Source organism: Mesocricetus auratus, unplaced genomic scaffold, assembly GCF_017639785.1.
Source record: "Mesocricetus auratus isolate SY011 unplaced genomic scaffold, BCM_Maur_2.0 Super-Scaffold_100003, whole genome shotgun sequence".
Taxonomy (NCBI): Eukaryota; Metazoa; Chordata; class Mammalia; order Rodentia; family Cricetidae; genus Mesocricetus; species Mesocricetus auratus.
Window position 1 is genome coordinate 92,583,508 of NW_024429188.1, and position 20,458 is coordinate 92,603,965.

The 20,458-nt window shown below is 42.5% G+C and overlaps 1 protein-coding gene across 4 annotated transcripts in view; it reads left to right on the forward strand.

Moving 5' to 3' along the window:
* Positions 1 to 219: 219 nt before the first annotated feature.
* LOC101824803 (X-linked inhibitor of apoptosis) overlaps positions 220 to 20,458 on the forward strand; it is a 42,517-nt gene continuing 22,278 nt past the window's right edge. Inside the window, exons 1-2 of one of the 4 annotated variants that reach the window (XM_005076824.4) lie at positions 7,367 to 7,467; positions 7,740 to 7,855. The gene's annotated coding sequence lies outside the window, so the exon portion shown is untranslated. Of the gene's footprint in view, positions 244 to 7,366; positions 7,468 to 7,739; positions 7,856 to 7,981; positions 8,136 to 20,458 lie in introns of those variants that run through there. The other 3 variants (XM_021231038.2, XM_040744564.1, XM_013118251.3) reach the window with 3 other exon arrangements.

Sequence of the window (20,458 nt, forward strand, 5' to 3'; positions counted from 1 at the left end):
GAGAGGGAGAAAAGAGAGGAGAGAAGTAGAGAAAGACAGAAAAAGAGAAGGAAGAAAGTAAGGGAGGGAGGGAGGGAGGGAGGGAGGGAGGGAGGGAGGGAGGGAGGGAGGGAGGGAGGGAAAAGAGGGGAAGGAAGGGGCCAGAGGGTAAAAAAGCAGATGCTACAAGCAGATGCCAGTTGATTACCATCAACGATCTTCATGAAGCCATCCTCTGACTGACACCACTGTGATCCTTGGAAGGTATGTACCCCTCCTGTAAAAGAGCACAAGACAATAGCTCGAAGGACAAAGCCTGGGTTCACCCCACCCACACCCTTTCAATCAAAGCACTTCTGCTTTTGATCTACTCTATTTGGACTCTATCTTCTAACTTCTTGAAAAAAGTTCCAATGCCATTGTGATTATACTCAACAGGTAACTATGAATTTTGCTTTCAATGAAACGTAGTTGCCACTGAGGTGTGGTGACTACTGTTAAATATTTTCCTCTATTTATCTACGTCTAATGCATTTTAGTCTCTGAAGGTGTGCCCTTTCTCCTGTATAAAGCAAATGATTCTGTTTGTACTTGATTCTATCTTTTATCTTTTCCTAGTTTCCTATGAATATTTACGCCACCCATTTTTTTCTCCTACTATGCAGCAGCATAAAATTTCTGTTTGAATCATTTAGAGGGACGTTGGCAGGTTTTTCTCTGTTTTTTTCTTTGTTTGAGTTAGGGTCTCAACCATCTCAGATTGGCTTGAAACTCACTATGCAGCCATGAATGACCTTGAACTTCTGGCCCTCCTGTCTTCACCTCCTGAATGCTAAGATTACAGGTGTGTGCCATCATGCCTAAGTTTTGACACTGTCACTTGCATTGGTTTCAGTCTTGTACTTGGTACACTTTTTCCCAATATTTTTCTTAATTTAGAAAAATTCCAAGCAAATATCCTTGCACAGGTAAGAATAAGCTTTCAATAGATTTTTTTTTAATTTAACACTTCTATGGGTGCCTGGACATAGAATCAAAACATCATACTTTTGTAAGATCATATCTCCCAGTGGGCAACTACTATTTACCAAGGGTCTAAAAAAGTCATGAAATGCTTGTTCATCCATTCTACAAATATCTGCTGAACACATATCATGCCGGATGTTCTTGGGGGCACTTGGACTATATCTGTGAACAACTAAAAGATCCCTGCTCTCTGTAATATTCTTGCCCATTCTTCCTTTCTTTCTTCTTAATTCTATGTGAGCCTGCAAGAGCTCAGGTGTACTATCTGATGGAAGTTCAGAGGGCATCGGATCACCAGCAACTGGAGTTACAGATGGTTTTTAAATCTTTTAAACCTTTAATACCAGCACTTGAGAGGTAGAGGGAGACGGATCTCTATGAGTTTGAGGCAAGCCTGGTCTACATAGCAAGTCAGGTCAGCCTGGATTATATAATGAGACCCTGTCTCAAAAAACAATACCAAAAAGGAAATAATAGATGCTGTTGAAAACAAAATACAGAGTTGGGGAAAGGAGAATGAGAGCAGCGGGAGGAGGAATTATAATTTTAATTCTTAGAAACAGTCCTGGGGTGTCACCAGACTAAGACCACGGCTACATGTCCAACTTTAGAAGTTTGAAACATGGTGGTCACTGTAGGCCTTATGGAGAAGACGACAACTAAACAAATACAACAAGACAGGCAGAAGTCAAGCCATGGGAATACTGGGCAAGAAGGCAGTGTTCCAGACAGAAGCATGAAAGCTAAAGGAATAGAAGGTGAGAGGCGGTGAGGACATGGAGATGACAGGGATGAAGTCTGTGGAGGGTTTTTATTAATTATCTGTCCTCTAAAACTTAGCTACTGAAAATGAAAACAAAACAACAGTGTAGGACGGGAAGGGAGGATATCTCCACAACCCAGGGGGCGGCTTCTGTATTAGTTGCTTCTCTGTTGATGTAACCAAAAGCAACTTGGGGACAAATGGGCTGTTTTCATCTTACAGTTTACAGTTTATCATGGAAGAAAGTCAGGTCAGAAGCTGAAGGCATGAACCTGGAGGCAGGAACTAAAGCAGAGACCATTAGAGGAATGTTGCTTAAAGGCTTTTTCAATATACTTTTTTGTACAACCCTGGTCCATCTGCCTAGGGGCGGCACCACCCACAACGGGCCAGGCCCTCCCACAATATTAATAAAGAAAATACCACACAGACTTGCTTATATGTCAATATCATGGAGGCAATTTTTCAAGTGAGGTTCTTATCTTCCCAGATGACTCTAGTTTGTGTCAAACAAACAAAAATCTAATCACAATAGCTCTTGAGAAACAGCATCTGGATTTGTCTGACCCACATACAAAAGAAAGGAAAAAGAAACAATGCACACGAATTCAGGAGAGGCGTTTCCCTGGATAGCTCTAGCTTTGGTTCCCAATAGGTTATATGGTTTTGTTTGGAGGATGTGGGACTTTGAGAGTAGCTGGCCCATAATCTCATAGGGAGTGGCATTAGTAGGAAGCATGACTTCACTGTAGCCTTGCTGGAGGAAGTGTGTCACTGTGAGGACAGGTTTTGAGGTTTCCTATGCTCAGGATGCCGCCCAGTGTCTAAGGCCGCTTCCTGTTGACTGCAAGTTGTAGGACTCCCAGCTCTTCCTCCAGCACATGTGCCTGCATGACGCCATGTTCCCCACCATGATGATAACGGAACTGGAAGCGAGCCCCTCAACTAAATGTTTTCCTTATAAGAGTTGCCATGGTCATGGTGTCCTTTCATGGCAATGGAAACTCTAACTGAGACAGGGGATTTTGCTTTCTTTTAGTGATTTATTTAAGACAGGGTCTCATGTATCCCAAGCTGAATTTACTATGTTGCTGAGTGTGATCTTGAACTTCTGATCTTCCTGCCGATACCTCCCAAGTGCTGGAGTTACAGGCATGAACCACCACATTACGTTTATGTGGTGCCGGAGATCAGGGCTTCATGCATGCTGGGCAAGAACTCTACCAACTGAGCCACATGCCGCTCAGGAGACTAGTTATTGGAGTCTTAGGCCTGAAGTAGCCTCTTCCAAGTGTCTTCCTCACATGGTCAGCAAGGTGTGGCAGCTAGCTGGTCCTAGGGATGAAAGATGAGAAAGGGGTAGAGCTCGTTTTCTCTTCATTAGTTCTGATCCTGGCTGGGTCATCTAGTTTCTTGCCCTTCCTTCAATCTTTTCCTTTTCTTTTTCTCTCTTTTGGTGGGGTTTGAGATATGTAGCCGTGGTTGGCTTCTAATGTAGCTAAGGGTGATCTTGAAATCCTGGTCTTCCTGCCTCCACCTCTACCTCCAAGGACTAGACTACAGGCATGTGGCAACAGTGTGTTTTTGTTCTTGCATTAAGGTCTTACTATGCAGGCTAGGCTGGCTTCAGGTTCATCATCCTCCAGCCTTGGCTTCCGCAGCACTGGGATTACAGTCATGAACAGCTAGCTTCACCTTCTGTTTGAGTAGTCAAACATGCCTGGCTTACTCCACAACAAGCAATCCAAGGGAGCAAGGCAGAAACCACAGACCTTTTAAGACCTCACCTTAAATGTCACACATCACCACTTCTGTATTCTATGAGTTACACAGGCCAGCACTAATTGTATGCAGAAGAGACACATGCAAGCACAGGACTAGTGGTGACTAGTGAGAGATGAAGACTGTTGGATGCTGGATGCCACCTGGTAGCTGACACCATAACCTATCTTTTTTTTTTTTTTGGTTTTGCGAGACAGGGTTTCTCTGTAGCTTTAGAGCCTGTCCTGGAACTCACTCTGTAAACCAGGCTGGCCTCGAGCTCACAGAGATCTGCCTGTCTCTGCCTCCAAAATGCTGGGATCAAAGGTGTGTGCCACCACCACCCAGCTTGACACCATAACCTTTGGAGGTATCTTTTTTTTTTTTTTTGAGTGAAATGGAGAGCCGGGGAAGGCATCTGAGAGGAAAAGTTAAGTGTATTGTGGTTTACATGCGGTAACTGGCTGCTATGGAAATGGAGAGGGAACGGAGGAAATGAATGAGGAGGCTACTGCAGGCCAGGAGAGGGATGGGCTTGGTGAAGTAGCGGTGAAGTTGATGAACACTGTGTACTCTGGACATAATTTGAAGAGAGCGATGGTAAGCTTTGCTGGTGGGCTGGGTGTGAGATGAGTCCAGGTGCTGGGGACTGCAGCTGTGGGGAGAGGGTTCACCTAGCGTGCACGAAGGCCTGAGTTCACCAGCACACAAACTACAACCCCAGCAACAGGGAGGTGGAGAAAGGAAGATGAGTTCAAGGTTTGGCCTGCAAGCCTGGTGACCTGAATTTGATTCATGGAAGCCCACGGGGGGAGTGGAGAACTGCAGAATTATGCCCTCTAACCTCCATACCCTCCATACAAGCGCCTGTCACATGCCTATAGTATGCATGGGCCTGCACTTACACAGATCTCTCTCTCTCTCTCTCTCTCTCTCTCTGTCTCTCTCTCCTACACACACACACACACACACACACACACACACACACACACACACACGCCTTAATAATAAAAAAGGAAAAAAAGTTCCAGCTATGTAATGAGTGTGGGATACACAAGGTTGTGTTGAAAAATCAAAGGAGAGCCGGTTGTGGTAGTGCACACAGGTAGGATTTGCTGAAGGAAATAAAATCAAAGGGGGTACAGAGAGGGAGCCATGAGTAAAGGGACCTTTAACCTGAGTTTGATCCCTAGTACCCAAATGGTGAGGGGAAAGTCAACTCTAGCAAGCTGTCCTCTGACCTCCGCACACATGACACGGCATCAGTTCCCATGAATAAATTTAAAATTTGAAAAAGATGACTTCAGGAGCTTTCCAAAAATGAGTCTGACACAGATCTTCCCATAAACGAGCTTACACCAGAGGAGAGATGAAACATTTATACAAGTAGCTATAGTGTGTGACACAATGCACTGCACTGCACTAACAAAAAAGCATTACCTTTAACGAGGAAGGCAGATGGAAGGTTCTAGAAATGGGCAGTGATGACGGTACAATAACAGGAATGTACTCAATGACACTGAACTTCCTGTCAGATCTCACGGAAACCCGGGACCAGGCACACTCAGTATCTGTGGCTCCTCCCAGCACTCCTCACCCCACCTCCTACCCCAAACCTCTCCAGCCCAGGGGCTGGGCTTTGCTTCCCTTCCCCCAGCTATATAAACCTGCCATTTTGGCCATGAGTGCTCTTGGTCTTTGGCTCCTCTCTTGATCCTCTTACACCCCCCTTCTCTTTCTCATCTCTTCTTCTCTTGCTCCCCTCCCCCTACAAGGTCTAGTTCAGTCTTGACCCTCCCAGATGCCTCTGACTGAACTCTCCCACAGTTACAATAAAGTCCTTCTCCTCAAACATACCTTGGAGCACTCACGTCCTCATTTTCATTCACTTACAATTGTTAAAATAAAATGGCTAAAATAGGAAATTTGTGTAGGTTTTACAAGAAAAGCAATGTTAGCTGACTGGGGTTAGTTGCTCAAACTCATAATCTCAGCACTCAAGAGGTTGTGGCAGAGGATTGCCTTGAGTCTGAGCCCAGCTCGGAATATGTATCTAGACAAGGCTACATAGCAGATTCTATAAAACACTTGAAATTCAAAGAATAAAAGAGAACAAAATGTGAAAAATGGAATCTTCAGGTAAGGGAATTAGAGAAGGCTCTTCTTCTGTTCAACTCTTTTCAAAAAATGACTGGAAGGCAGGCAACCTGGTAAGATCATGGGCATGGTAAGAAGTTTTCTTAGAAGCCACTATACATTGTCCTAGAGGAGAGTGAATGAAAAGCTAGGGGAATTTACACTTATCCTGGAGTCAGAATTGAAGGATTTATCTCAGCTTCACCCAAGCTAGACTGGGGGAAGGGGGGACAAGCCTAAGACCAGAGAAATCAAACTGGTTGATAGTCAGGCAGACTTGGAAGCAGAAAGATCAAGGGTTGAGTAACACAGATGAGCACAATTGACTTCAGCTTCTTTCAAATGAGGTGATAGCAGACCAACTTACTATAGGACAAAGGAGGGGAGCTTGAGGTGAATTGCGTTTCTTTTCAGACAGGGTCCCAAGCATCTTAGGCTGTGCTCAAACTTGCTACTAAGGATGACTCCTGACCCTTCTCTTGATGAATTTGAAGGTGGCTTGCTAAGACTCCCATCTAAAGAAAAAAAGGGGGAGGTTACTGATTTATATGTTGAAGTAGGAGTTCTCTGAGAAATGAGATAAATAGTTGCTTCTATTTTTGTTTTGTTGGAAGTGATGAGGTTTGAATCCCAGACCTTGCTAGACAAGTGCTCCACCAAAGAGTTACATCCAGTCTTTGTTTGTAATCCCTGTCATTGCAATAAGTGACATGTAATTCTCATAAGAGCACACCAGGGCCTAGGACACAGGTGCCTCAGTGGATTAAGCCATTGCCACCAAGCTTGAGGACCTGAATCCATCCCTGGATCACACATGGTGGGGGGGGGGGGTGGGAATGGGCTCTCCAAGTTGTCCCCTGACCTCACACAGTAAATCAAAGTATTATTTTAAAATAAGAAAGATGGCATTAGAAGAGATTATTGTGTTAGCAAAAGTTTAAGAACCAAAAATATTTTTCTTCTTTCCCAAGTTCCTTTTCATCAAGGGCAGCATTATTTAACCAGGCAGGTGATACGTATGATCTTTGAAATGATATTCAGAGTACATCTTACTACACTAGCCACTAAAAGCCCAAATTCCTGAAACCTAAATTCATGTTTGACAACCCTACAATCGTATTTGAATAACCTTGGGGCGGGATCCTCATTCTGTGTACGAAGACTTTCTGTGTTTCTTTTCCATCGTCGTTATTATTTCTTTTTTTCTCGTCACAAATCAAACATCTCTCACTCTTTTTGTGCCCCTTTCTTCTCATTCTTTTCATCTTTCTCTATTTGGAAACTACCGACTCTCATCTCAGTTCTCTTTTTTTATTAGTGGGTGATACTGGGATAATTAACTTCTCTGGGTCTCAGTTTCCCCGACAGAGAGCTTAATTAGGGTTGCCCTGCCTTTCAGGGTTTTCCAAATAACAAAGAATACGTTATACACCTAGTAGAGCCCCTGATATCCAGTCGCAATGCAGTATGTTCTGACTCTCCTCTCTCGGCTTTCTAATCCTCTTACCTGAATTCCCCCACTTCTCACCCTAAAGTCCAGATAAAGGCCGTGGGAAGAAAAAAAAGTCCTGGATACTAAAAGAGGAAACGCTGGAGTTGGGGGCGGGGACTGCGAGCTGACCTGTGCGCATGTGCAGCCGCCGGGTCAGGCTCTGGCTTGGAGCTGGGGAGGGGGGGTCGGGCCGCATAATGGGGCGGGCTGGGTATTTTCTGGGTGCCCCCTCCCGGCTCCGAGAAGCGGCGGGGCGTCGGTGGTCCCCCGAGCGGGCGCCACGCTAAGCGAGGGCCACCCGGCCCGAGCGGTAGGTTGGAAGATGGCGGAGCGGGAAAAGAAGGAGGGGCTTTGTCGGGCGGGAGCCCGGCTCCCCGGGGGAGGAGGGAAGGACATGGCCCGAGGCCAGAGGCTGGGCTGGCCCGGGAAGCTGGCGGACTGCTCCCGGTGGCCTTTTTTTTTTTTTTTTTTTAAGCCATGACGTGGACGCTCTTGGTTCCGGCCTCCGAGTTTTCTCCGAGGGGACCGTTCGGCCTGTGGAGGCCGAGGGAGGGAGACATAGCGACTTCCGTTTCCTTCTAGGCCGCGGCCCGCCGCCCAGCCGTGTTTTCCCCGACCCGGCTCGGGCTGCCCCTCCCCCGGGACCCTCCCCTCGGGAACGGTCGCTCGCGGCAGTTTGGACGGGCTCCCTTGGCGCGGTGGGTACAGCTCTTATGACTTTCCCGCCCTCCCCTCCTCTCCCCTCCTCTCCTCTCCTCTCCCCCTCCTCCTCCCCGCCCTCCTCCTCCTCCTCCCCCTCCCTTCCGCTTGGGCTAGCTCTGCCTAATTGGGCGGGAAGGCCAGGCCGCGCCCGCCCGCCCGGAATGCTTGCACTGGGCTCCATGTCCAAGGTTCCCGGGATTACCCCTGGAAGCCGTGGGTAGGGGTGGCTGGCTTCAAGCCTTCGGGTCAGCCTCCTTAAACTTCGTGACACCTAAGGTAAAGCTAGTTAAGTCATTTTAAAAGAGATACGGAGCAACCTCCCGCCCCCCCAATCTGATGCCTGTGGCATGTTTGGGTCACTATACTGTGTTTCTGGCCCTGGTATGTGAAACTAAAAGAAAGAGGGCCAAAGAGTTTCCAGAGGAGGAAATAGCTCATCAATCTTGCCACCCTTGGTCACTTCCCCAGCATTATTTCTGAAAGAAAAATCGCAAATTGACTTTCACTTTCATTATTTTTAATTCCAGTTTACTTGAATTGTGGGGGTGTCACTCTTTTAAGGGAGGGGAGTGGTGATTGCTGAAACTAAACTGTAGCTCTCTCCATCTCCGAAAAGCAAAACGTTTTCAAGGAAACTTTGGGAAAAACAAACCTATCAGATTTTAATAATCTACTACTTTACCTTCAAGTACAATTATGTCACTACATCTGTACCTTGATAATGAGTGTAGCTTTGCTTTTAAGGGCAATTATGTTACTACACCTATACCTTGGTAAGGAATGTATCATGACATCTGTGCCTTAATAATGAACGAGTCATAAATACTTTTTGTAAGACTGGAGATTGCTGTAGTATTTCTTCGTTCTTCTCATTTTCTCCTTAATACCTTTTTTTTCTTTGTAGCCAGTTCAAGAGAACACTGTTAGAGCCGGCCATCTTAGAAATAATTATGCCATTTGAGAGTTGGGAAGTAGCTTAGCCTATTCCTTGTGTTTTACAAAGCAGAAACTAAGGCTTAAGGTTTCAGAACTTGCTCAAGGTTAGATTGGAAGTCAGGTTTTGTGGCTCCCTAACCACATCACTCCTGTTGCTTCATAGAACCTCTAAGCACAAAAATCTAAGTACATTCTATTTACCATACCTACAGCATAATACTACTTTGTCCTGGTGCGCGCATCTTTTTCAGTGTACTGAACATGTATGTAAAGATTGTGCCTGGGATTGTTTTCCCCTATTAAGAATGGAGAACATCTTAGGCCAGACAGATTTATACCTAGAGACCCAGTAACATAAGTTTATATCTACTTGGATTGGGTCACGTGGCTCCTTGAAAGATAAACAGGAAAAATGATTAACACTGGTTACTTGTGAAGAAGAGGGCTGGAAAACTTCACTTTGCTTTTCTCCTGTGCCTTCAGTGTATGGATGTTTGAATGTTTTACTACAAACAAGTTTTGATTTTTTATTTAAAAGTTTTATGAAGCACACATAAATATAAGTATTTGGAATCGGTATTTATTATCATGTCTATTTATATATCAATAATTTATACTGTAAAATCCTGTGTGGCTTATGTTGTCTTTACAGAACAGGCTTGATTATTTGGGTATGTATGTTTCTATTTTGGTTTTTGCTTCTTGTTCCCCCATTCATGTGAAATGGTAAAAAGGATAGTCTACTATGGTAAGCTTCCTGATTATCAAATAGTGTAGCAAGCTATGGAATTCAGATGTCACATATGACATGTAGATAAATCTGAACCACAGGGCCTTTCTGGATTATAGTTATTTTTACAAAGGTTAAGCATGTACAAATTGTATTGGGATATGTAGCTCAGTGTGGTATAGTGAATACTTGCTTACCATGTACAAGGCTCTGGGTTTGATTTTTTAACATGTCAAAGAAAAGGTTAAAAGTTGACCGGAGTACATTATATAATTTGTTAAAAAATAACATAACCCGTTGTTTTGTACAATGAATACATGCCAGTAGAAGAAGGGGGAAAGTCAGCCAGACTTGGTGGCTTAATCTTAGCACTTTGTAATCAGTGCAGGAGAGCTGCAAATTCAAGTTCAGCCTGGGCTGCATAGGGAGACCCTGCTTCAAAAACAAAGTTGGATTGGAGAGATGGCTCAGTGTTTAAGCTTCCTGACTGTTCCTCCGGAGGACCTGGGTTCTATTCCCAGCAGTCACATGGTAGCTTGTAGCCAGCTGTAACTCCAGTTCCCCTTCAGCACTCCCTTTCGGCCTCCAAGGACACTGCATGCAAAACACCCATAAACATAAAATACTAAAATAAGCAGAGTCAGGACTCACACTTATAATCTCTACTTTTTATAGGAAGATAATCAAGAGTTCAAAGCCAGCTTGGGCTACATCAACCTCTGTACAAACAGACTCAGTACAATTTTTATATTGCATGGCATTATTTGGTATTTAAGTGTTTGCTTTTTGTGCCATCTTTACCAATCCTCATGCACATTATACAGTTTTAAAAATAGCAAATGTTTTGGGCTGGGGATAAAAGCTTCAAAGGGTTTGTAGTCATTCTCTAGAACTAAAAAAGGGTGTTCTCCGGTTATTGATAGGCAAATGACGAGCTAAAAGTCAAAAAAATAATTGCTCAGAGTTCTATTGTTTGTTATTAGCAGACTTTGAACTGGGGTCTACATTCTAGTCTAGATCATGTATAAATGTATTGCTTTAATTTATTGAGGCCAACTAAGGTAACAAAATAATGCTGGCAAAAGGTTAGTCAGACATTTCAGTTGGCAAGTGTTATAATTAATGTGCCAGTTAATTTAGTATAGCGCTTATAATTTTTGTTTGGTTTTTTTGAGACAGGGCTTCTCTGTAACAGCCCTAGCTGTCCTGGCTGTAGACCAGGCTGGCCTCTCAAACTCACAGAGATCCACCTGCCTCTGCCTCCTTCGTTCTGGAATTAAAGGCATGTGTCACCATCGACAAGCAGCACTTATGATTTTAATATAAACATCCCCTTAACTTTCACTGAGTGCATTAATTTATTTAGTATATCCTCTGTATTTAATGATTGGAGACTCCTAATGTACTTAATGAGGTTTCAGTTTTTGCTTGATTTAATAACTAAGTCTAGTAGCAGGTGCTAGCAGGAGGACAAAGGCTCTGTTTTAGAAAATAAACATTTATTGAGTACCTAGTATGTTCCAAAAAACTGCACGTTGTGTTAGGGGTCTAAAGATGAATTCATACCACATACAGTGATACACATTTGTAATTTTTGCACTTGGAAAAGTAAGACAAGAGGGTGACATGTTCCAGGACACCCTGGGCTGTATGTTGAGGCATCCCATCTCCGAAAGCACTAAAAGATGAATATGGTAAAGTGTCCTTGTTGTTTTGAGGCAGTAAGACTATGATAAGCTGCCAATTTTTAAATTTTATCTCTGGGGTAATCTGCTAATAGTATTATGTAACCTGTTAGCATTGTTTAAGGTCATTGTACATGTCCATTCCAGGACACAGACAGTATTAGAAAATGAGAAATTAATACTGAACTTAAATAATCACATACAGTGGGAAAATACCCTGAATGGGGGGCAGGAGTCTTGGCCTTATATCCGTTTAGCTCTGTGATTTCATCTCTTAGTATCTCCATGTTTGTTTTTTTACATGAAGATATGTTCCATTTAATTCAAAACATAGTGTTTTGAATATTTCAAATTAAAAGGGTGTGTTCTAGAAAATTTATGAAGTTCCAGGTAGGACAGAAAACTAAGGCACTTGTTATTCATTACTTTCTCGTTCAGGGTTTTGTTGTAATTCCTGTGCCCATAAAAGGCTTGCTTATTTTTGTTTTGTTTTGTTTTGTTTTTTTGAGACATGGTTTTTTGTGACTTTGGAGGCTATCCTGGAACTCACTCTTGTAGACCAGGCTGGTCTTGAACTCACAGAGATCTGCCTGCCTCTGCCTCCCAAGTGCTGGGACTAAAGGCGTGCAACACCAACACCTGGCCAAAAAAGGGCTTTCAAAATGTAATTTTTATTGGCTAACCTGTTTGTATGGAGTTGAACTCCATGATTCCAAAGATTCAGATTCAATTGTATTTTTAGTTGTCTCATTAATTTTTTTCCATTTTTTTATAACAGGGTTTCACTGTGTAACAGCCCTGGCTGTCCTGAAACTCATTCTGTAGACCAGGCTGGCCTTGAACTCACAGAGATCCACCTGCCTCCACCTCCTGAGTTCTGGGATTAAAGACTTGTGCCACTACCTGGCTCTTTTTTTTTTTTGTTTTTGTTTTTTTTGTTTTTTGAGACAGGGTTTCTCTGTAGCTTTGGAGGCTGTCCTGGAACTCACTTTGTAGACCAGGCTGGCCTCAAACTCACAGAGATCCTCCTGCCTCTGCCTCCCGAGTGCTGGGATTAAAGGCGTGTGCCACCAACGCCCGGCTCCCTTATTTTTTATTTTATGTTTTGAGGCAAGGTTTTGCTGTGTAGCCCATTTATATAATACCAGCTACTCTGCAGACTTAAGCAGAAGGATGTGTTTTTGGTTTTTTGTTTGTTTGTTTTCATTTTAATTGATCTTTGCAGAAGGATCTCTTGAGCTTGGGATTTTAAGAACAGCTCAGGAACAGTGAGACCATGCCCCCCCCCCGGGAAACAGGGTTTCTTTGTGTAACTTTGGAGTCTGTCCTAGAACTCAGGCTGTAGACCAGGCTGGCCTCAAACTCACAAAGATCCACCACTCTGCTGACAATGGCTTTTTTGTTTGTTTGATTTTTTGTTGTTGTTTGAGAGAGGGTTTCTCTGTGAAACAGTCCTGGCTGTCCTAGAAATCACAGAGATGCTCTTGCCTCTGCCTCCTTCATATTGGGCTTAAAGGCATGTGCCACCGCCACCGCCACCACCACCACCACCACCACCACCACCACCGGAGACCATGCCATTTTTTGAAGTCTTATAATAATATCAGTTACATTTTAAAGAGACAAGAAAAGATGGAAATAAACCCCATATTAATCTGTGGTTCATACTTTATTTTTTTGAGCTAGATAGGGCCCTGAGATGTATCTTCAGGGTGACCTAGAACCCTCCCTTTTCCCTATTCAGGCTTCAGTTTCCTGAGTGCTGGGATTATAGATGGATGCTCCCAGAGCCAGCTTTCTTTCATTTCATTTCATGTATTTAGTATTGGCAGTGGCAGTGGTACTTAAACACACAGAAATCCTCCTGCCTCCTCTTCCTGAATACTGGGATTGCTCCCACTCCCTGGCATTTAATTTTGAACTTCTTATGATAAATATTTGAATTTGAAATTTTTGGAAGTATAAATGGCAGTTTCTGGCCTGTTTTGTTTTGTGTGGTAGGTGCAGAATAGGATTAAAATACGGAGGAAGCAGGTTTCTGGGTTTGAGATGAAGAGGATTTATGGGAAGTCAGAAACTCTGGGCAACAGTTGTAGAGGTAGTTACAAATACCTGTGCATGGATTCTGACTTTCATAAAGCCCCATATGATGATGCACACCTTTAATCTCAGCACTCGAGAGGCAGAGACAATATGATCTCTGAGTTTGAGGTCAGCCTGGTCTACAAGCTGAGCTCTGGGCAGCTGCATGAGACAAGAGCACTTGCTGTACTTCTACAGGACCAGTTTGGTTCCCAGCACCCACATCATTTGCCTCATAGCTACCTGTAAAGCCAGTTCCTTCTTGTAACCAGTAAGGGAAACTTCCTACAGACACACATAGATGTAAAAACCTATGAGCTGAATGTCTCTGATTGTACAAAGACATTCCTTGGATTAACAGGAGAGCTAAAACTTCCAGGATATTCAGAGGTCCTTCTAAATTCTGATGAAGAAGTTGTTGATTATTGTGCTAGAAACACAATTTTAAGCCCAAATGTGATTTGTACATTTCATCTGCTCAATTATTGTTTAATAGTTTCGTCTGTTATGTTGCAAAACCAGATTTGTGTCCATTTTACTGAATTTTAACATGGGTTTTTATTATTTTGGACCATAGTATAATTGTAGTCTTGTTATTTTAATTATAATTTCATGTACATTCTTGTTAAGAATACATTTGATTCACCTTGTGGGAGTTGTTTTTGTTGTTAGACTTCATTTTTAGAGAGAGAGAGAGAGAGAGAGTGTGTGTGTGTGTGTGTGTTTATGTGCGTTATACATGTGCACATGCACCATAGTGTATGTGTGGAGATTAGAAGACAACTTTATGGCCTAGTGGTGTTGGCTCACGCCTTTAATCCCAGCACTCCGGAGGCAGAGGCAGGCGGATCTCTGTGAGTTCGAGGCCGGGCTGGACCGACAGCCTCCAAAACAATACAGAGAAACCCTGTCTCGTAAAAACAAAAACAAAAAAAAAAGAAGAAGAAGAAGAAGAAAAAGACAACTTTATGGAATTAGTTCTTTTTATATACCTTTATAGTGATTGAATTCAGAATTCAGGGCATCAGGCTTTCAAGATGTTTCACTGTTTGGCCCAGTAAAACATCTTTTAAGCCATGTTTGTATATAAGAATGTTTTGCTGTATAGCCCATGCCAGTCTGGTATTCACTGTGTATCTCAGGGAGGCCTTGAATTTGTGATCCTCCTACCTCAGCCTCATGAGGATCTGGGATTATAGATGTGCTCTGCTCTACCTGGTTCATGATCTGGTTTTGTGGTTATTTTTAAAAATTTGAGACATGGTGAAAATAATTACTAATTGTAACCTATAAGTAACACTAATTGGATTGTCAGACTGAGTGAATGTAGACTTTTTACAGTGTGAAGTAAGTTCTGCTATGTAGCCCAGGTAAGACCTGAATTTTTTTATGTTTGTTTTGTTTTAGTTGTCTGAGATAGAGTTTCTGTGTAGCCCTGGCTGTCCTGGAACTCCTGTAGAGCAGGAACCCACAGAGATCTGCCTAAAGGCATATACAGCCAACACACAGCTGGGATTTGATTTCTCAGTTTTCCTGTTTTAGCTTCCTGGTCTCTTGAGTGCTGGAATTATAGGCCTGATATATTGATGCCAGGCTAAGATTAGCTTTTTGTTTCTTGACAGTGTTACTGTATAGCTGTGGCTGTACTGGAACTCACATGTAGAGCTGGCTAGTCTTGAACTTGTGGTCAATAATAAGTACAGCCCTGGTAGAATGTTTTCCTTGCATGCATGGGCCTTGGTTTCTATCCAAAGCATTACAAAAATGAATAACAATTTATTCGGAGGCATTTCTAGGGTAGGTAATATATCCTATTTGCCAAACCATCCACTAAATGAACACCAACCATGGCATTGTGAGATCACCTGATTCAATACTGTATGTACCCTGATCACTGTTAGAATAAGTTATCTGATTAAGCACAGAAGATCAGAATAACACGCAGCTCTCTGCCAGTAATCAGCTATGTGGCCTTGGTCAGATTTTCATTTCCGTATGCTTTAGTGTCTTTATCTGTGAAAGGAGTGATTTCTGCTGTCCTGTTCAGCACATAGACTATGAATTTTTTAATCTTTTGAGACCATCTCACTTTGTACCTCTCCTCTGTCTCCTAAATGCTGGAATTAAAGGTATGGACAATTTTGTTTCTGAATGTGTATATAATATAATACTTTTAATTTTCAGTATAATTGTTTCTCAACCAGTTGCCCCTTTATAAAAGGTATATGATTAATAAAATTTTAAAAAATTGAGGGACATTTTTGGCTAGAGATAGCCGTATAAGCCTAATCCCTTGGTGCTTATTCGGCCTTTAAAATCATTATATTTTCCTTTTTTCTTTTTCTTTCTTTTTTTTGATACATGTAGCACTGTGGGCCCTACAACTCACTATGTAGAATTGGCTGGTCTCAAATTCACAGATCTGCCTTCCTCTGCCTCCCTAGTGCTGAGAGATTAAAGGTGTGCATCACCAGGTCCTTTTATTTCTTACATGACGGTTTATGAATAGTTAACTACAGATCAGTTAAAATACTCTGCAACAAAGCCCATTTATTATCAACCCCAAACTAACGAACCAGATTCAAATGTGGCTTACACCTGTCCTTGGGGTTCTGACAGGACATGCCCTCAGCTGCAGCCACTAAGAGCACCACCTGTGCACATTCACTATGTTCCTTTTAAAAAGGCCCTGCCCACCTCCCGTCTTTCTTTCTTTGCTTCCTTCCCTCCCTCCCTCATCTCCCTCTCTGTTTTTTCCTCTCTCCCTCCCCTCCCCTTTACCCCTCTTTGCCTCTCTCCTCTTCTGCTGCTCCTGTCCCCACAGGCTGGTTTCCCCCTCCCCTTTTCCCATTCACTTTCCCCCAATTAAAAAAAACCTCCACCCAAGCTCTGTCCTATGTCGTCTTTCTCTCGTGTGCCGATTTTTAAAATTACAACCAGCGTTGATAAGCTAAAGCAGGAGATATTGGAGGCTGGCATGAGCTATAGTAAGTTGTAGGCCAACCTGTTCTACAGAGTAAGACCCTATTTATCTCAAAAGTAGACAAATTCCCCTCCCCTCCACCAGTGTAGCACTCAGGTTAACTGGGGACTTCCCCCTCTTTAGTAGCTGAGTTATTTACATCTAACCAGTGAATCAAAATACATTTGCTTCCTGGCAGGTGCCAGGAATATGACCTGTCAGTCACTGAGACTTCACCTTTATCTTTTCCATCTCTAGTCTAACCTGATGATCAACACCGTTGGCATCAGTTTACAATTTCTCCTCTCTTGTATGGTTTCCTCCTAGACAGTTATCTAAATAACAAACTAGCGGGAAATCTCAGGATAGGTAGTGAACTAAAGAACATGTCTTTCTTCTGTAATTAATGAAACTTGTCTTTAATGAAAAGTCAAAACCTGGCAGTACAAGGCCCCGATACTCAGTTTATTAGGTTAATGTAGTCACAGATGAAGGAAGCATTTTGACATGGTTAGTAGCCAGATGACACTCTGGTGAGCAGGATTATATAATGGTCCCCTGACAAATTAAGAGTCTACCTGCTTATTCTTTTGTTTAGAATTCAGTATACTTGCTGGATAGAATTTAAACAGTGAAAGAAAGCACAAAGAAGAAAATAAATCAGTAATAGCATTACCCAGAGATAACATAGTTTTTAATCAAGAGGGTCTCACATTGGGGCCCAAACTGGCTTGGAAATCACTGTGTATCCCAGGCTTGCCTCAAACTTTGAGCAGTTTTTCTGCATCAACCTTAGCAATATGGAAATACACATGTGAGCCATCATGCTTTGCAACAATAGATTATCGGTGTATAATATCGCTACTTTATGTTTTTATTATTGGGATTATCATCGTCACTGTGATGGAGAGCTCAGGACCTCATGTTTTCTAAGCAGGCATTGTACGGCTTAGTTACACTAAAACCTTGTAAACAGCTTTTTCACTTAATACAGTATCATGAATATATGTCTGTTATACTTTAGTATTCATCTACAGCCTGAGTTTTGGGGTTTTGTTTCTGTTTTTGTTTGTTTGCTGTTGTTCTAAGGATGGAACACTGGGCAAGTGTTCTACCATTGATCTAAAATACCCCTGGCCCTACAATCTGGAGTTTGCTTTTTTTTTAAATGTGTACATGTTTTTTTAATGTTTTGTGCTGTGGGGGGAGGCACATGTGTCACAGTGTGCATGAGATACTTTGTAAGATCAGTTCTTCTTTCCACTTTCACCTGGGAGCTGCAGATTGAACTCAGGTTGAACTCAGGTTACAAGGCCTTTACCTAATGAGCTGTTTCGCCTGTCCAACCTGAGTTTATAATGCTTGCTTTTATTTCTGGTGCTGAGAATTGAGCCCAGGTTCTTGCATATGACAAGATGTGGTGTTAAACCGAACCTGTATACTCTCTTTGGGACAGGATCTCCTGTAGTTCAGGCTGGCTTCCAATTTAGCAGGATTACAAATAGGTCATTATGGTGATTTGAATGAAAATGGCCCCTAATAGGCTCATTCGGTGTGACATTATTAGGAGGTAGGATCTTGTTGGAGTAGGTGTGGCCTTGTTGGAGGAAGTGTGTCACTGTGGGAGCAGGCATTGAGGTTTCATATATGCTCAAGCCATGCCCAGTGTGACAATGCACTTCCTGTTGCCTGTGGATCAAGATAAAGGTCTCTCATCTGCTCCTGCACCATGTCTGCCTGCATGATGCTATGCTTCCCACCATGGTGACAGTAGCCTAAACCTCCAAAATTGTAAGCCAGTTCTGATTTACTTATTTAATAATAATTTTTAAAGATTTATTTATTTAATTATTATGTATACAGTGTTCTCTCTGCATGTATCCCTGAAGGCCAGAAGAGGGCACCAGATCTCATTACAGATGGTTGTGAGCACCTATGTGGATGCTGGGAATTGAACTCAGGACTTCTGGAAGAACAAGCAGTGCTCTTAACCTCTGAGCCATCTCTCTCTAGCCCCGAAATTTACTTATTAAAATATTTGGAGTTAATTTATAAATATGTAAGTTTTAGGATAGAAACCATTGTTAACAGTTGTTACAAGATTTCATAATTGAGCATAACTTTAGTAGCATAGAAAGCTACTCCTACCGCCACTTGGTTTTCTAGAAAAAGAAACATTTCAGGAAGTGACTTACACAGTTAGTGAGTAAATCATTGCATTAAGAAATAAAATACAACCAGACATGATTCATATCTTTAATCCCAGAGGCAGGTGGTTCTTTGAGTTCCAGGCCAGCCAGGGCTACATAGTGAGACCCTGTCTTAAAAACAGAGAGTAAAGAATAAGGGTTGGCAGGCTGGCTCAGCAGCAGAAGGCACATTGTTGCCAAGTCTGATGACCTGAGTCCAGTCCCTTGGGCACACATGGTGAAAGAAGAGAGCTGACTCCTGCACGTTGTCCTCTGATTTCCACATCATGTCGTGATGCAAGCTTCCTCACCTTCAAAATAAAGGATATAATTTTAAGTATACAAGAGCCCAGTGTGTTACACATCTTTAAACCAAGCTCCTGGGAGATGGCAGCTGAAGGACCAGGAATTCAAGTTCATTCTCAAATAAATACTTGGGGAGTTCAAGGCTGCCCTGGGCTACATGGAATGCTTCCCTCCTTCCCTGTTTTCCCCATTTCCATGTTATATTCCCTTAAGGTGAAAACATCCCAGATACAGAATCATAGGTAATATTTAGTGCTGTGATTGTACTTGGAAACCCTGTGATAAGTTAATGGGAGAGCATCCATGTCTAGAATAGAAAATAGAAGTCTAAAGCCTTAAATCATACCAGTGACCAGTGGTTGATAGAACAGAGCGTAGCAAATCAGTTAAAACGTGTGTGTGTGTGTGTGTGTGTGTGTGTGTGTGTGTGTGTGTGTGCTTCTGCATGGGCATGCACACACACACACTTGTTTATATATGGATGCAGGTACATGCATCGTGTAGCACATGTATGGAGGTCAGAAAGCAACCTTGGCCCTCTCCTTTCTCTTTATCTGAGACAGGGTCTCTGTTGTTTTTCCACTATGCATGCCAGGTTAACTGGTTCTTGAGTCTCCAGGAATTCTCCTGTCTCCACCTTCTATCTCCCACTAGGAATCCTGGGATTCTAGATGCTTTCCCTATTTGCCCCGTTTTTATATGGGCTCTAGGGATTTAAACTCAAGTTCTCACACTTGGCATGGCAAGTGATTTTACCCAATGAGCCATCTCACTAGTCAAGTTAAAACATTTTGATTGTCTAACAGGTATTCTACATCCCTTATTAAAACTCTAGGAGAGAAAAAAAACTTTTAGTCTGCAAAAAACGTTTTGTGTTGTCTGCAAAGAGTAAATTGGCAGGCTTTTTGTTTCTGTATGTGTCAACCTGCTTTCTTCCTTCCTTTTTTCTCTCTAGGTTAGCAATCCTCTATTCTTAGCACCTGCCCATAGTTTTCTTCACAGAGCTGACTAGGATCTGTCTGTCTGTCTGTCTATACATGTGTATTTTACTTTTTTTCAGGGGAGACAGGATCTTGTGTCACCAGGTTAACTTTGAAATCACCATGTAGCAGAGGCTATACTTGAACTCCTGCCTCCACCTCCCAAGTGCTAGGATTACAGGCATGTGCCATTAATCCCAGTATTGAATGCCTGTTTTAAACAAACTATATCACCACCGTAAAATCTTTCAAATCCATTATAAAGCATGCTTGCTGTTCTGTTTTGTTTCATTGTTGACTTCCATGGCACAATTTCCCTAATCATTATTTCCTTCAAGATTTCCAACTGCCTTCCCCCTTTTGGCAAAGAATTCTTTGGCATTGTGCTCCCTGATTTTCTCCATTTCTGGTTATCCAGTACAAAGCCCGAGTATACTGAAACAGAGAAACTTTAAATTATCTCAGCATACTCTATTGCTCCTCACATCTTTTTCTTTTCCTTTTTTTAATAATCAAAGCCAATTTGTAACCTTTCTCCAATAGGCATACCCCATTTTCTACATTCACAACTCTCTACTTTTATAAATTATACTTCTCTCCTGTCCCTTCCCAGCCTTCATTTCATGTGACTCCTTATTTTCCTCTCTGTTACCTTTTCTATTACCTTCTTCCAAACCTGGGTTTCCGTGTGTGTGTGTGTGTGTGTGTGTGTGTGTGTGTGTGTGTGTG